Source organism: Leptonotus elevatus, chromosome 1, assembly GCF_054856555.1.
Source record: "Leptonotus elevatus isolate MCC_2025b chromosome 1, RoL_Lele_1.0, whole genome shotgun sequence".
Taxonomy (NCBI): Eukaryota; Metazoa; Chordata; class Actinopteri; order Syngnathiformes; family Syngnathidae; genus Leptonotus; species Leptonotus elevatus.
The window spans coordinates 27607819-27622028 of record NC_141239.1 but is presented as its reverse complement, the minus strand read 5'-3'; positions in this window follow the sequence as shown (position 1 = coordinate 27622028).

The following is a 14210-nucleotide window of genomic DNA, read 5'->3' as shown; positions in this document are numbered from 1 at the left end:
GCAATGTTTACAAATTGGATATTTCGTCTAAGGGAGGAAACACTAGCACTGTGCAAACGCATTTGCACACACAGCATGCGATGACTGTCTGTCGTGTTTGTGAGCGCTCCGGAGTCTCGGTGGGATCAACACAGCAGCAACGCCCGCCAGCTATGCAAGCGTTCTCTCCTATCAACACTCCAGGAACTGGTAGTAACTATATTAGCGCCAGTTTGCCTAAAAGCCGCGGCCCGCAAGTGTTGTTATTTTTTTCCCATCAGGGTTCATTCAAGGTTGCAAAACGTGCAAAGATGTACATAACGAACCATGACTTAAAAGCAACACTTTCTACTTCCACACGACCACACTGACTCTGCTCACGGGAGTCACACACCAGTCTATTGGAGTTGGGCATTATTGTCACAAAATAATCTAGGTTATTTTGTAGATTTCTACAGAAGATAATAAAAAAAAAAATGGTTGTGTTATTTTCAAATCTTTTTTCTTTTCTTTTTTTTCTGCAGACCCCATTGAGGAGTCCTCGAATGTGGACCTTAAAACTTCACTTCACAACTAAGACATAAAAAAAAGTGGATGTTAATCTGTTTATTCATCTTTTTTCCAAATAAAGAATCAATAAGAGAATTGAATCGTTAAGCAGAATTGAAAACGGAAACGGAATCGTAAAAATCCTATCAATCCCAATCCCTACCAACCAGCGAATGGAAAGTGAGGCTTTCTGCTTTTCTGGCAGACCACTACACTCTGAGTCCAAAATATCTCTGCCCAGAACAAAAGTAAACAAATTGGCAATCCACATTTGTACGCAGGCTGTTAAGTAGGGAGGGAGCATGACATGCCTGTCGTGATGAACTGATACCACTTTTTTTTTTTTTTTGAAGATCAAATACAAGAGCATACATTTATGTACGGATACTTGATAATGCCATTCCTTTTTCCACCTGTGTTTTCAAATGAAAATATTGTTCAAAACACAAACTTTTCTTGAACATGGCACAAGCAACTTTTCACAATAACCTATAATGAGACTAGCAACTTGTCATGACTGATATTTCAACATCCAACTGCCTGTTTTCCAATCAGTTTTGCCACACATTTCACTTCAATGTAGCCTGTCACACAAGGTATTTCGGTCGTGTGGTTACTCAGTCTGATCAGTAGGGGGCACTATGTGACAGGAGTAAATTCAGTAGATAAGAAATAAGAAACGAAGAATAACGTCGACTCTGGTGTATATACTACGATTAGCAATATGGATGCCATGTGTACCTCTGCGTGTTAACTCCAAAATAAACCGACTCAAAGAAATACAAGAACACCAGTATGAACTAAAACTGTGACAAGACAACCTAAGTGATACTTTATCACACATGCCGCACTGCAGTGGCTACGTACGTGATGGGAGCACGGCTGGCTCATTCGGAGCCGAGCAGTGCAGAACGGAGCTTGAGAAATTTGGCTGGACGGCCAGCTACTGCACTGGGAGGAGTTCAGCATGCATTTTACAGTTGACTTACAAAGTGTCTGACATGGCTTCTACTGTATATGCCTGGAGGTTATGTCGGGCTGGTAAAGTGGTATCGCTGTGTTAATATGAGAGCTTTTTTTTTTTTTCTAAGGTCAAAGTATGAGTTCAGACATGCAGTAATGGCAACATCCAGCCTAGCCTTAAGGCAAATTTTGCCTACCTTGTCATATGGCTAACTTTATTGATACTTAACAAGGAAGGTGAGTAGACTAGGATGGGCTGGTCGCCGTGCGGGGACGGGGCGAGAGTTGGCTGGCTTGGCAAAACGTGGGCAACTTGACTGAGACAAAGATGGGCTAGCTTTGGCAGTGAGGACGAAGAAGACGTGGACGACTTAACTATGACGAGGGCTTAGCTTGATGCGACGAGAAACACAGACTCCCCCACACGTGACATCGACAATGCTCCCACACAGACGGGACAAACACAACAACAGACTAAGGCTAAGGCCCCGTCCAGACGGAAGCAAAGCCGGCTTCGTTCCTCAAACAAATCTCGTACACACGGAAGCATTTCAAGACTTGCGTGTGTCCAAAAGAACACGCTGAGGACGTTTAACCGCTGTAATGTATATGCCAAGTCTGGAGTGGCACTGTAGCGCAGCCACAGGGAGTTAACGGAAAGCGAAGAAGACAAATACTTTTTTCCCCCCCTAACTTTATTTCAATCTACAGAACAAACACGGTTTTGCATGTATCAAAACAACGTGAAAAAGACGAACACAGGAGAACTGACAATGGCGGGTGATTTAAGTACGACACCGCTTGTTGAACGTGGGAATAAAGAAGCAAAATATTTTGCTGCAAAAGCATAATCAAGCTAAGGAGGCTGCGCAAAACGACTACGACACGGCCTTTGTTGTTGACAGACTGACGCTTCGCGCGCAGTTACGCGAGAATTGGCGCCTACGTCATCAATCTGCGACAACGCGTCGTCATCGAGCTGCGACCATTACGTCATCGCTGGAGGAGTATCCTGCAAATGGTGTCCAGACGGATGCGCACGGGGCGCGTTTTGAAATCTTTCCACTCTGGAGCCCGGTTTCAAAAGTGATCGGTTTCAAGCTCCGAAACCGCGCCATCGTGTGGACGAACGGCCTAAATGGTGAGAAACTTGTGAGGATACATTGAAACTGGCGTTCATGTGGGCGGGGCCTAATTCACCAACACTAATGAGACACACCTGAGGAACACAATAGGCTGAGGGCACTGATTGGTCACACACACATTGGGAAGGGAAAAACACACAGGTGGAGGTGATCAGACATAACGAGACAAAGGGAAAGACTAGGAATACACATGACAAACACCAACCACAGACAAAAACAACACCGAAAACTAAACAAAAACCCAAACACACAGAACCAAAACATGACACTGACATTTTTAGCAATTTTGTGGACATATAGTAATTTTCTGCCTCTCTTCTTCTTTTTTGGGGGGGACATTTTTGGGTTATTTTTTTTTGTTTACTTTTTTTCTGCCCTTTTTGCTATAAATTTTCTGACATTTTTGCCTTTTCAAACATTTTCGTTCCTAAATAAAGTTTCTGACTTTTTGTGTGCATTTTATCGTAATTTTCCGTCTTTCTTTTTTATTTGGAACATTTTACGTTTACGTTTTGAATGTTTTATGAGTTTTTGTCTTCCTTTTTGACATTTATGGTCACTTTTTGGTTATTTTTAGGTATTTAAAAAAAACTTTTGTCTCTTTTTCTGACAACTTAAACATTTGGACTATGACATTTTAAAAATATTTAATTATTATTATTATTATTATTTATCCAAACTATTAATTCACCTAAAAAATATTTTGTCAAAAAAAATTTTTTTTTTTAAAAACTAATTTTTACAAAAAAATTGGGGGGGAGAACCTCAAGGATCCACAGGAGAGGGACTAAAGAGCCACATGTGGCTCCAGATTTGCAGGTTGCAGACCCCTGGTATTTGCAGATGTGTTCAAGAACAAAAGCAGCAATAATAGTTAGCTGTATTGTATGTGACGTGAATGTTTGTATTAAAGATTCTATCCGTGTGTGCAGTTTAAATGTAATAGCCTACACTGTACCTAACGTAAAAAACAATAATTGATGGTTATTTTTCCCTCACAGACTATCAAGGAAATTTTGTCAAAGAGCCATTCCTAGGAATCATGCATTTATGTGTTTAATATGTTAAAGTCTGATCCCTTCATGTAATCTATCCGAAATCTCAAAATGGTTGCATCAAATAGAATTGATGAGGGCTCACTTCAGAGGCTGCTGAAGCCTCCAGGCTGTTTTCCTGCAGGTCGGGGGGTGGGCGTAACATATCGCCTGATGAAGGGGATCAGATCAGAATCTGCTCTGTTACTTGCCTGAGGGGACAAATCCCGCATGTGTGAAGCCGGAATGCGATCGAGGGATCGATCAATTCCCAACTGCTGGGCCTGTTCTTGCGACAAAGACGGCCACGGGCCTGCTTTTCGGTTACGTTTTATGGACTTGCGGGACACGATTGCCTGTTGGCGCTGTACCAAATTTATGCGGGAGCCATATTAGGGTGGCTGAGTAAAAGGTCCGACTGTTCGCCCCTTGGGAGTGACAAAAGTAGTGAAGTCCCTGCAGCTGCCGCAATTTCAAAGCCCTCCATGTCCGCCTGACGTCACAATGACACTAATTATGTTTTTGACATAATCACTTCATAAGAGCTCTCAGTGATTAGCTCAAGTGGCTTATCTAATGAAAATGATGTCTTGCTTTGTTAACCTTGTGTGGCTTTGGCACTCAGGTGTTAAATAGCGGCCGACGTGAGGCGCATGCAAAAAGGCTGTCAACCTTTATCTCGCCGCGCTCGTGCTCTTGTAACTAAGTTATGGCCGCATCTGCTTTACAGTCGACTTTACGGTGGCCGTATGAAAATCAATATGGCACCTTACGAGAAGAAAAAAAAAACGGACAAATACTGTCAATAAAACATTAATGGCTCATCTATTCTCCTTTTATTCTTGACAGAGTCCGTTTTTCAAGCCTTATTTGCTGAGAAGGACCGTGCCGCTTGCATTTCAATGTCGTTCACAAGAGCAGGCCTAATTTTCTTCTCATGGCTGGCATTAGAATGCAATCGCAAAACGGGTGAGACATTATGTGTTTGTTGATGACTAATTAGTAGTACATGCCAGTCGCTGCGTTTCAGACAAACACTGCGCGCTTGACCCAACCTGACAGAGCTCATTTTACAGTCATCCAATTCCATTTTGTAATCATGTCAACAAATAAGAGCACAATCAAGCTTTCGCAGTATACTGTCAGTGGAATAACTCTGATGTTGTCAAATTCAGGAACAAAATAGTTGTAAAAAATATGCCTGGAAAGGTGCACAAATCGTTGAATCTTGAACCACCCTCATGTGCTATACAGCGTATTTCTTATTGGGTTGAAGATGAAATCTGGTCACTGATTTTTCTTTGACTTGTGGCTTTTCACTTTTTACCGATTCTAAAATGATGGATGACACTAGATGTCATTTTGGGAATGTGCTCTTTTCTCAGGGTAAAAATACACCCCCAAAGTCTCACAACACTTCTCTGAGTTTTCTTGGACTTAAGCATGTATACTGTATCTTGGGTTACCAATGGATTAACTGTTCCCAGACGGAGACTTAACACTGTGATGTCATTTTCAATTTACAGTAAGTACAAGTACAGTTGTACTTAAAAGTTGACATGTTCCGTGTTTATATAGCAAGAACACAATATTCTATGGGCCTTGCAAGATCAGTCCAAATCCAGTAAAACGGCTGGTATTGAAAGGGGTTGCTCCAATGAAAATGGCTGGGATTAAATGAGTTAACGGACGCATGAATAGTTTACCAAAATTCACATGCACATCTCGACTCATGTCAACTTCAACCTCTAAAAATATCAAAACAATTGCCACAGTATTTGGGATTTTATGGGCATTAGGGAACTTGCATCTACAATACTATGAACCCAGTTTACCCATACATGTTGATCGAAAATTCAGGCTGAGCATTTTGTTGTTTTCTTGCTTTTCAGTGCTAAACGTCTTTTGGGAAAGAAAATAATTTTGTTCTTGTTCTGTGGATGGCAGCCCCAACAATGCCTGATCCCTCCCACTGGCGCATTGCCGCATCCAGCACATTTGTTTACATTATATCGCAGCCCACTCCCCTAAAAACCTCATAAATCACGCTGACAGCGCAAAGTTAGTGGGGCAACTCAATTGCCACACTTTTAGTCAACTAATACTGTATAATGGCAGCCATACAGAGTAATCATTCAAAGCCATTGATCTGATTGCAAGCTCTCAGCCTTGTGTTTCGCCGTGCACTTTAATTCACCTTAAAGCAACTGTATACATAAGAAAAGGAGTAATTGATTTTTTTCTGGATTCCCCCTATAGTGACATGTCATTTATTTTTCAAGCCACTGTCATAAATTCTAATTGACTGGAGTAAATTTGATTCCGTTGACCAAGGTGAAGTTAGTCAAATGTTATATAATGGAAGGACATCAGCTACTGAAAAAAACACACAAACACATATATATATATATATATATATATATATATATATTAGGGTGGGAAATTGTTTAATGTCTCACGATTCGATTCCGATTTTTGGGTGTGCGATTAGATTCAGAATCGATTTTTGATTGAGAAAGATTTTTTATTCAAAATGATTTGATTGACAATGATTTTTGCTTCAATTTATAGATGTGCAAGGAATTGTAAGGATCTACTCCAGTCTGTCTTGCTAATGCTAATTAGCGTGCCACTCGCAGCACTTTTATCACTCAAAAGTACGGCTCCACGCTGCAAAAAAACAACTTTTATTGGAATAACTTGATCGTGATTTTTTCCTTCTGCTCTCTAATGTGGCTACAACTTAACAGCGTATCAGACCTCGTGGAACCACACTGCCCCTCGGTGGCCAAATCTATTACAACATGAACAGCATTCCCAATAAAGGCACACACAAACAAAGGGAAGACAGTATAAAATAATTTAATTAAAATCGATTTTGGGACATTTAAAATCAATTCTGAATCGTACTTATGGGAATCGATTTTTTTGGCACGTCCGCCTTCCTGGGAGGGAGTTTGCATGTTCTCCCCGTGCTTGCGTGGGTTTCCTCCGGGTACTCCGGTTTCCTCCCACATTCCAAAGACTTGCATGGCAGGCTAATTGAACACTCCAAATTGTCCATAGGTGTGATTGTGAGTATGGATGGTTGTTTGTCTCCGTGTACCCTGCGATTGGCGGGCAAGCAGTTCAGGGTGTACCCAGCCTACTGCTCGAAGCCAGTTGGGATAGGCTTCTGTGCCCCCAGCGACCCTTGTGAGGACAAGCGGTTAAGAAAATGGATGGATATACTGAATCTGTATGTGAACATTCATACTATTGAAAATACATTCAAAAAATATTGATCAGTAATTCATCATAATAAATCAAAGTAATTCATTCTACATCGCGAGCTGCAACCGCTGCATACAACTATGACGAGCAACTAAAGTCGGTCCATAGTCATTGCAACTGTTTTGCATATTATTGGAAGTTTGGGGGAAATCATTTCCTTTGTAAATCTCACACTCAGAGGGTCACCCTCCCATCCATAACAACAGCAGGAGGTCCACTGAGACCCCCACACTCCCCACCTCAGACAGGATTTCAGCATCTTTTCTGTTGAGGGTTTTTAAGGTGTGCTGCAACAGCATCTTACACAAAGGTGACTCAGGCATGGTTGACTTCCGCAGGGAAGAAATTCGCCAGTTAAAACCGCCGTGAAATTGTAAGAAACCTCTGGCTTATATATCTCTTTTTATCCCACCTAATCTTTTGCGGGCCCAGGGTCTTTTTTTATAATGCCATACTATTCCATTTCGTGCAGAGGAAGGAGGGGCGTGGATGGGTTTATGGGCTCAACATTTTGCCAAGTGGGAAAGTAATGAGGCAAAATGATTTTTGCTCTGCATGGGGAAAAAAAACAGCTTTTAATTACCTTCTGAAAGAAATGCATTACAGATGACAAAGATGACCTTTTTCAGAAGGTCATCTAAAACCATCCGGGGTGTACTTCTCAACACTTTTTCCTGTTACCATTTCCGTGTTGTCCTCCATAATCTTAGCTGTCACGTGAATTGCTCAGGATGTACTCGTTCATCCATATGTGATCATTATTATTACATGCGCCCGCAAGTTTATGTTTCGCTGGTATTTGCGGTGATGACGGCACCTGCAGTGCTGGAGAGGTGAGTCTATTTACATCAAACGGCGGAGGGAATTGTGAACAGTTTAAAAAAAAGCAGTCAGTTTTGCCACAAACTAAAAAAAAAAAAAATGTTAGGACAAGCCTCCAAGAACTTCTACATGGTTGCTAGATTTGTTAATCATTGCTTCTTAGAAATAGTTGCTCAAGGGTTTGGAGAAGTTTATACTTATATACAGTATATAGCAAGACTTAGTCAGCTTGTTATGTTGTATGCCTTAGTTCTGCCCAGAAGTAAATGTTTTAACCCTTTATCCTTTTTGTGTTTTGACCAAAAGAGACCTTCTATTAAGAGTTTGGACATTATTTGGAGAAAGAAAATGCTGTATTTAGTTGTTTGTGCTTATGCTCAGTGAGAATTGGCAAATCTGCAAGCACACTGTAATAAATATGTACTCTTTTAAATCTATTTCACTACTAAATGATCACAGCCATCTCCCTCAATGATCCGATGCCGGGGAGATAAGAGAGACAAATAAAAAAGAAAAAATATATATTTCTGAAATAACATCTTCATAAGAAATCAGTCACGGGGGAAGCGAGTTATAAAAGGGGAGAGACATCTTGCAGCAAACAAATGTCATTCCATCGAGTGCCGTGTGTCGGATTGATGAAAAGAAAGGTGATGAAACAGGCGGAGAAATTGGTCCTGGAGTGCTGCTTTGCCACATAACGTACAGATATAAATGCACCTGCGTGACTTTGTATTGTCCATCACATTTAATGCGTGTGTGTCGGAATAGCACTCGGCGTGTTGCTGAAATGGCCCCGCAGCAAAGCGCACAATCAATCCCAGTAATGTTGCGGCTTTCAGGTGACGTCTTGAATGAAACGCGGGCAGGGCGTCTGTGGCTTTAAGACTTTTCAATTTGCAGCGGCTTTCCGCTCGGCGGCGGGGGATCAATGCGAAACGACTGGAAAATTGCTAATGTTATTTACATCAAAGTGAGACTGGAGGAGACCAATTATGTTGGTGAGTCGAGGCAATATTCTTAAGTGGCTTGTCTCCTGGGTAAAGATGCCCTAATATTTTCAAATCATTATTGGGGTTATTTTCTTCTTCCAAAAGAAACTCAAGAGACATCACAGGTGTTAGATAGAACGCTATATTTTATGAAGCACGTCTGCACAGGTTAATGAGATTCCATAGGAAAGATGTATCAAACATGTCTTTACAATAATAATTATACTAATTTATCATTGAGAAAGGTATTCATTTAACAATATGTTTATTTTGGTGTGTTGTCTTTGCCTTTATACACGTTCAATGTGGTGTGAAAGTACTATACAATTATACCGTAATGACGTGACTAAATAAAATGTGAACAATTTAACATTTCACCACATTATTTGCTTCAATTCATTGTACATTGAGCTTGTATGTGCGCCTTGGCCACCTGGGGGCAGCATTGTACATACATGGAGACACACTCGAAGAGGAGTTTCACACCAGACTCAGCATCGACGCCATTCAGAGTTTTCTGCAGAGTTCTGCAGATTCCTGATAACGATGCTGATCATTACAGTCTGCTGTGTTGGTGGAAGGAAACATCTAAAAGGACTCTGGCCCTTAAGGACCAGGATTGCCCACCCCTGCTCCACACGGTTTTGTTCTCGGTCATTTGTATCCTTGGCAGTGACTCCTTCATTTCCAATAAATACTGTGCTATAATTATATGTTTAATGTGCGAGAAACAAACATACAGGTAGATAGTGTGAGTTAAACAGCGGAGCTAAAGTAAAAAAAAAAAATGCTGGTAGAATTTCTGATTGCTGGTACTTTAGGGCGTCAACAGCCACATTGGCTGGTGATAAAAAAAAAAGTTAATTTAGAACCCCACTAGTCTAAACACGGCATTTTAATTACGGTAATATTGTGTCTGTGGAATAGGAGTTTAGCAGCAGAATCCAGCTGTTTTTATCTTTCACAGGGTGTGGCCATTTTGCATCACAGCTCAGGTAACAACCAATCACGACTCAGCTTGAGAAAACAGGTAAGCCGTGATTGGTCGTTCCTGAAGCCCATGTCACACTCATCTCATCAGGGTTTGTTTGAGTTTGCATCGTTCGCTCAACGTTCACCTCCAGTTTTATTTTTTATTTTTTTACACAAATTTCTTTGAGACTAGAAAACCCATTAAAACCCGAGGCGAACATTGTGAACTTGAATGAACAATGACACAAGGAAATGTAATATTTTTTCTTCTTGTTGCAATTAGATTTTGAACATGTTCAAACTATTCCATTAAAACTTTAGGCGAACGTTTGCGAACCTTGAACAAACCCTGTCGGGAGAGTGCATTTGCTATCTTCGTCGACACTCGCAAACGTTCTCCCCTCAGAGTGATATGGGCTTGAACCCTGATCAACTGTGCAGGTGGCAAAATGGCCGCCCTCTGAGATGGTTAAAAATGGTTGGATTTTCCTGCTTAATTCATATTAAACCAACACAATATTAATCAGAATGGCATGTTTTGACTAGTGGGGCTGCATAGAACATATTGTAAAGAAAATGTTTAGGTTGACGGTTTTATGATGCCTGTTCTGACCCTGAATGTTCTACTTCCCTATGGGGGAGCATTGTGTGTGACCATCCTAGAAACGACTTTTGTTTGAGGTTTTAAGTAGGCCTATATTTTTCATGCAGGTCTTATATTGCATGTCATGATGGAATATGGCAAGGTACACTTTATAGATTTGATGTAGTGTATAGCAGTCTTAGTGAACAGAGAGACGGTATCCTGTGTGCTTTGCAAGCAAGGAATATACTTTTTACTGACTCTACTCAGAGTCTCATCTTTCCATCTACCGGCAGCAGTTTGGTTGTATTTTTCATGTTTCCATTTGCAGTTACAACTGTCTCAAGCAAAGGCCTGCGAGTTGATCTGTTGCCAGGGAGGGACCCGATGTTGTCTGCGAGCAAGCCACCGCCGATGAGGCGTTAAGACCGATGTAGCAACTAGAGAGGGAGCGTGGCCTCCTTTGCCAAGGAGAACGCATCCAATTAGGCAACCCGCAACGGCAGCGCCAGTGCAAATGTCAGCCAGAGGAGTGTGGACAATTAAGAGGGAAGCTAAAGCGAAAGCGCTGACTGCTTTTCATCTTACACTTGAAACAGTTGATCTCTCACATGTGACAAATGGTGTACGTTTCCTGTCCTTATTGTTTGCTTTCACTCTCCCAGACCCTACATACGCAAGTGAGGCGCCTCTCAAATGCAACTCATTTCAATCAAATCAGCGGAGCTGATGCAAATTGGGTGGCTGGTGAAAGGGCATGATGCTTGTTCCCAATCTCCACAGCACTGATTTTGTCACATTTCCACCAACTGCTTCTCCCGGAATTCAACTTTATGCACTTACATCTACTTTTCAGGCAGGATTAAAATGCAAAGTACACGTGTGAAGTTAATGAAGTGAAATTGTTGTTACCTGCTTCGATTGCCCAGGAATCAAGTCACCTGTCTGAAGCACTAGGGGTCATGGTTCCAACGGGCACCAGGTTGCTCCCAAAGACCACATGAGTAGCCTGTGGGCCTGTTCTCAAAGAAGCTCACCAATAATGGGGCATTGTGATTTCCAAGGAATGTTGCAGATGTAGCCTTTGAAAGTGTAAATACTTTAAGAGATTTAGAGAACTAAATAACTGCATTTTGATATGTATCTGTTTAATACCTCGTTAAATCATTCTTGCTAATTATTGTGTCAGTTTTGGCTACGAGCCAACACGAGGATGCCAAAGCATTCAAGCTCATTGTCGGAGATGTTCTCAAGCAATTTTCAACACTAACAAATTTGTGTGATAATAACAAGGTGAAGACAGACCACTCGCATCAATTTTAAAAAAAAAAAAAAAATTTAATTGACCATATCTGGACATACAAGGTTTGTGCCCACCAGCGAGGATTCATTTCTTTAAAAGGATAATGCTCTCACTTTCCCTAGTAAAGCAGCATATTAATACCACCAAATATGTTCAGCTTGTCGTGACACCACCATCATACGTTGTTTTCATTCCCCCATGCACAGGCTTGGGGAGTAACGGAATACATGTACAGCCGTCACGTATTCAGATTACAATTTTTTTTAACTGCATTATGTTACAGTTACAGGAAAAAACATGTAATCAGATTACAGGTACATTTATTAAAAATGGGGATTACAATTTCTACGATGAGAGAGTGCGAAAGAGAGAGAGAGAGAGAGAGAGAGAGACACACACACACACACACACAGAGAGAGAGGCACACACACACACACACACAGAGAGAGAGAGAGAGAGAGAGAGAGAGAGAGAGAGAGAGAGAGAGAGAGAGACAGAGACAGAGACAGAGACAGAGACAGAGCGAGACAGAGTGAGAGAGAGCGCGTGCACGCCCGCGCGAGTGATGCCGTTGCTACACGTCAGGGAAGTGGGAACGAACGAATTTTGACTAGTCGTGTCCTCCACACCACACGCGGGCAGTTTGAAAAAGCTTCACGGACGGGAAGAGGAAATGGCGACCGGTATTCACTGGAACTTACTCGGAGCGAAAGTTTGAGATGAGAGTCCAGCGGCATGCTACGCGCTGTAGCTTCTTGCTAGCCCGCTAGCCCGCTAGCCCGCTAGCCTACAACCATAATGTGAGTTACACCGTCCAAACAAATCTTCCTCCCACCAATTCACTATTTAAACATCATACACAACATATACACGGCTAAACTTGTGACAGGGATAAAAGTTAATTTTGCAGTTGATGTCACGCATCGTCATCCTCATTGGATGACTCTATCTATCTATCTATCTATCTATCTATCTATCTATCTATCTATCTATCTATCTATCTATCTATCTATCTCCGTCCGTCCATCTTGAGCATACTCAATATTGGAGTAATTCAAAAGTATTCCAGTTACATCACTTTAATATTATGGTACCTGGATTACGTTAATAACTACATTTTATAGCAGGTAATTTGTAAGGGATTACATTTTAAAAGTAACCCTCCCAACCCTGCCGATGCATGACTTGTAGCATCAGCCAACCTCTGTTTCCACTGCACTACAACACTCATAGAGACAGAACACCTGCCCTTGCGGCCCCCAGAGCGCCGTCCCCCAGCAGCTTGCTAATGTCAGCCTGTCTGATATTCACAGTGGGAGGTGGTGGCGGCGGCGAAACCTCCAAGACGGCGGCAATTTTCCACAGCACGCCAACGAGGCTGGAGAGCAATCTGCCAGCCCAAGAGTCTCATAATCAGTACATCATTATCGGGAGGGGGGTGGCTGGTCCTCTGGGCGGCGAAGGAGATGGGACATTTGGATGACACCATCCACTGGAAGCAATGAGACAATAAAGCACTACAAAGAAGATGTGAAGAAGGACAGCGAGAGGTGACATCCCACCAGTGGAGCTACCACCTGTTTACACTTTGAACAGCAGCAGCTCTTAGCATGCTGCCTGGCCCTGATGTTCCTTAATAACTAAACATAATGGATTTGTGTGTGTGTGTGCCTGGAATCATGGCGCTTTGAAGCGCATCTTCATTGCCCTCAAATGTATTTTTCATTAAGTTCAAAGAGGCCAAAAGTAGATATTACATCCCGTATTTCCCCATGTGTTTTTAGCAGACGCCAGGTGTCTTCAACAGGCCGAACTCCGGCCCAGATTTGTATCCTTTCCCTATAGACCTAAATTATCATTGCGGCTCAACAGTCCATTTTTAACTCTTTATTTTGAGGTTTCCTCTTTCAAAATTATTCAGAAAAGATCTTATTGTATGAGTGTTTGACTATACTTGCATACAGTTTCCAATATTTGAATGCTTAACTGATCGCAAGCATTCCGACTTGATAAGTGATAGACTTTTTGTTTGTTTGTGTGTTTGTTTGTTTGTCTGTCACTTTTCTGCTATTCAGCAGTGAACTGACAATACTAGCACAGTTACGCTTATGCTTAGCAACAATAGCTGTAGTAAAGTGCTCCATAAAGTTGAGTTGAGCCGAGTTGAGAGATGGACAGACGCAATTTGTTTGTCTGTTAGCTGTTTAGCTGCAATTTGGCGGCTTACTGAGAATGCTAACAAGTCAATATTTGTATGCTTAACTGATTTAAAAAAAACTTTCAGACTGTTCAGTAAGACATGGACAGACTCTGTTTGTTTGTATGCCGCTAATCAGTAGCTAGCTGACAATACTAATATAGTATATTATGGTTGCCAATACTGATGATAATGCTGACAAAACTACTGTGCCAATATTTCTTTAACTCATTGAGACAGACATCTTACAGTTGGCTAGCAACCAGCAATTGTTCATTTGTTAAGTGATAGGCGGCGGCTAACTGACAATTTCCTTCAGGCAACCTTTTAAGAGCTGCTGCTCGTTTGTCAGTTGGTGCAGTTTAGCTGCTCGTGGATGGCGAATTGACAGTACAAAG